We start from the raw sequence: 4,756 nt of genomic DNA, 5'->3' as shown, positions 1-4,756 counted from the left end.
TAGCTCAAACCTGACCCTGTTCTAACACACCCCCAAATTCAAATTTTCAAAAAAAATATTTTGACCCTAATGGATCGGGTCAAGCCAAAATCTGTCGAATTCGGGGGTTTTTTCCATCCCTAATTATGAGGCCACATTGAGGCATGACATACAATGACAATCTCCCCCACTACTACATCATATTTCTTTGTGTAATTTTCTTTTTGCATCATCAAGCTTCCTATGAAAAATAATCTTGGCATCATCTAATTTTTCAATTATAAACCTTTTCAAAGTTGAGGTTTTATTATGACTTCAAAACAATAAATATTAATTCAAATAAAGATTTAATTCCTGATTAGAACTCTCCAACAATTAAAAGTCAAAGTCCTTGATCATGTAGAAAACTTTTTCTTCATTTATAAAAGTAATGTCAAGATAGTGGGATCTCTCATCAATCTTGCAACATAAGGCTTGGGCACTAGTTTCTTTTCAAAATCCTAAAGTCATAAAACGTATGGATGAGATTTGGTGATCAAACTTTTTTTTCCAAGGTAAGATGTTTTCAAGCATATCAAAGGAATCTATTCACTTGCTTGATGATCTGTCTAAAACCATATATATCATAAAGGGAGCATCAATCATAACCATCAATCAACATGGTGAGAGATAGAACTTGCAATACCTCATGTCGATCTGAATTGTGCAGCCTCAACATGGCAAGAACATGTGGTGCCCATGGAGAACAGTTCTAGAAATTTGTGCACTTTGAAGTTCGACTCCAAGAGTCTTTTTTTTTTGCGGTGTGGTGGTGACTTAACTTGACGACAAAACCAAGTTGTCTACATACCTTGTTTTCTAAAGGACCAAGTCATGATGTAGTTATATATATTTATAAATTTGGATGTCCAGCTTAACCTTGTGCTCATCAGCATCATTTTTGGACTAAATAGTTTAGGCTCATACCTAGAAGCATTATATGAATAGTTTAAGCTTGTGTTTAGGAGTAATGTGATAGTTTAAGCTCATGCCTAGGAGCATTACTTGTTATTGTTTTCTTTAACATGTGGCTAGAGTCCAACCATGATTGTTTAGATATCCAAGAAACAATTGATTACCCCTAATAATTTGGAAATCCACCATCTTCCTTATGCTTGGAACCGATGTAATAGGATTGAAATAGCCAAATTTTATGGTTCTATCCATCATAATGGATTGAGAAACCATAGTGGTTGTTGTCAAGCTTGATGATGCTACTTCTTCAAACTTGACTTTCCCTTCTTCATGAAGTTGCATGATTTTTTCTTTCAACACTGAGCACCTATTGAGAGGATGACTAATCAAATAGTGTTATTAACAATAGTTGGGATCAACTACTCGATTAACTTCTTTAGGTCGCTTCATTTTTGGCAACCAAATCAACTTATCTTTTAAAAGTTCTTTAAGCATGTTTGGAACATCAACATTAAGAAAATAGTACTTATTTTCTTGCTTCTCATTTAGTGTGACTCTTATTGCACCTTTGACTTGAGCAGAAATAGAGTTCACATTTATGACCATAGATTGGTAATCTTCATTGTCAGCTAAAATTTTGCTCCCATTCTGGATTACTTGCTCATGTGGTTCTTGATTTGTAATAGTTTCCATACTTAACTCCATGTCATGAGCTCAAGTAGTTAATTCTTTAAAGGGCTTCACTTTGATTCCTTGGAGAATGCAACAGAAGCCCCAATTCATACCTTGTATGCACATGTTGATAGTAAAGGATTCCGACCATCTCTTTTCATTTTAGACTTTGTTTCCTCTGACGGTGGATGTAATCGATGATTGGCTTGTCTTTCCACTATTTTGAGCCTGTGAGCTTGATCATGTTCAAAATGCAACGAGTTCTACAAAATCGATTAGGAAAATTTTCACTCAAGTTATTCTCAACTATTAATCATTTCAGTCTCAATATTAGTGTACCAATCAAAATTATATTCTTTAAATGACCGAATGAACTATTTCACCATGAGATCTTCATCAATGTAGATATTATTACAAGTTTCCACAAAGTGAGCACATGTTGACGTGGATTTCTTTTGTCAACAAACTATTAGAATGTTTGAGTTTGTTAATTTTTAGGTATCTTCAATGATCAATCCTTTGATTATGTGGCTTTGAATATGTATATGAAAGTAGAGCAACACTTTCAACATGATCTTTGATGGCTTCTTTGATGAGATCCTTGAGTTGATATGGAGAAACACTTTGAAGTCCTTCAACAACTTCGATTTCACCAACTTTAGAAGATTTTGATGTTGAGTTTCATTGTAAGAAGTTTGGTTGCTTCTATTCATATGTTTAATTTGAGCTCATGAAAGTGATTGGATCATTCATTCCTTTGACTATTGTAGCAAGACTCTCCACCATTTTTACTAGAGTTGCCATTTGTTCCTCCAAGGATGTGTTGCTTGCTCCAGAATTTGGTTTTTAGGGAGATGATGGAATGAAGTTCTCACTTAGTTTATTATCTTTCCCCTTGAATGTAATCGATGGGCTACATTTGATCCACAAGCGAAAATTTCTTCTAGGTCATGAATGAATCGATTTTTTTCAGTTATTTTATTATTAGGCAGCTATGAAGCGAGTACAAAATTAGAAAATAGAAACATTAGTAATTGACTTTGAAATAAATTAAATAGCAATTAATTAAACAGAGCATTAACAATAATACAAGTACTAAGTTGGGAGTGGTTCAAGCAAGTTCAATTAAGTGTTAGTAAACAAATTATTGTTGAACTATTAGGGGTCTATATGTAAGAAAGTATAACTTTGAGACATATTGGTATAAAATGATAGTTTAAGGTCCCTACCGTACAAATACAAAGTAAGATTTAGATCCGATCAGATAAATTGTAAAATACGAGGATCACATATATTAGTGAAATAAGGGATAGGGATCTAATTGAAAAATATTTAAAATGGGTTTAATTTGAATGTGCATATATGTTAAGTGGATAATTTAATAATGTTTCTATACTTGGTAAATTTAGCAAGGTTGAAAATGATGTCAGAATGTCGTGGGACAATAGAAGGACAAAGACGAACAATAAGCAGCGAGATAATAAAAGCCACAAGTATAGAAATTGCTATTGGCTACTTATCTACTATAAGTTGATAACTTTACCTTGGAATTAAATAATTATTATAGAATGTATTTGTGATCAGTAATGGATAAAAATGACCAAATTGAAATAACATAGTGAATACGTGTTATGATGCTTGAAATCGAGATGCATATGCCCTTAGGCTACATCAGTTTGTTAATATACGAAATCCAAAAGAAGCCAAGGTTTATTGCTTAAATTATTTCGTAATAGAACTAAGTTAGCCTGAATTGCTCCGACAACATAATGTGTCTGTCACACATTCGATTCTAGTGGCCGGGTTGGGTGTGGGGTGTCACAGATTGAATGACTATAAAAGAGCTTTCGTCTTATTCCTAGTGGCATAAGGATGAGCAAAAACATTGGTGTTTGACGATGAAGTCAAGCGGGCGCAAGATTAGCTTGAGCATGCTTGTGAGTTGGTTTGCCAATGATCTTCTTTGATGGTCTGTTGATAATGATCTTCTTTGAGACTATTGCAACTTTGTACTTTGACTTTTTAATAGATGAGATGAAAGCTAGAGATGGTCCCACCAGGCCTGTTCAAATTTGCACACACAAGTTGAGACAAATATTGATTGGAAAAGTTGGAGTCAAATTTTATTGATAAATTGAAATAAGTTACAATCTTAGAAGTTTCTTAAGTAAGAAGAAATCATTTGATTCTTCTCTCTAGTTTGGCTTGGGTCTAAGGGTCATCTTACTTGATCTTTGAAGGATGCGATTTGCTTTAAGGGTCATTGAGACTTGATCTTGAAAACGAGTTTTGACTTCCTCTCATTCAGTTGAACTGAATCGGGAGGTGGCTTGTTTTGTGAACTAATGTGACATTCTTCAAAATTTCTTCAATTTCTTTAAAGATTTTTGCAAAAATGCTTTGGACATCTTGAACTTGTCGACATATGTCGAATAGCTAGGAGGTGACCCCTTTTATAGTGTCATTCAAGAGAGTTGTTGTAGAATTTAACTTTTTCATTTAAGTGTTCTACAAGAATTAAACTCCTTTATTATTATCTAACTCTTATTGATTTAGTTAATTAGAGATAAAATAATCATATAATATTATCACTTAATTAATTTAATTTAAGATAATATAAATTTTATTTATCTCTTCATTAATTTAAATTAATTAAAAATAATAATTATGACAATAATATAATGTCATCATTTTTACCCATTGTAACTCTGATTTTAACGCACCTTAATTTCAAATTGACAAGTAATGTTTTGGTGTACAACATTATTAATAAAATTTAACCCAAACAATTTATGAGACTATGAGAAACTATTACGAGGCTATATATATATATATATATAGATGTAAATAGGTCACATATAGGTTTCTAATCTTGTTTAATTCCCCTACTTTTTTAAAATATTTTTATATTTTTATTAATGTTAAATATAAAAAGTGAAAAAAATTAAAATTAAAATTAAATATAAATCCATATAATTAAAAAATCATCCAAATACAAATTTGAATTATTTTATGACAATGTTGTAAAAAATTAAAGATTTTGTTGGAAACTTCAAAAAATAGTTATATATCCTTGAAATCAAATTAACTTTTTAAAAGTATTTCTAAAAAAATGTTTTAATTTTTTAATTTTTTTAAATATCAGTTGGCT

The sequence above is a fragment of the Gossypium raimondii genome, chromosome 9 (genome assembly GCF_025698545.1).
Source record: "Gossypium raimondii isolate GPD5lz chromosome 9, ASM2569854v1, whole genome shotgun sequence".
Lineage (NCBI taxonomy): Eukaryota > Viridiplantae > Streptophyta > Magnoliopsida > Malvales > Malvaceae > Gossypium > Gossypium raimondii.
The sequence above is the reverse complement of the archived record's forward strand: the minus strand, read 5'-3'. Positions refer to the sequence as shown.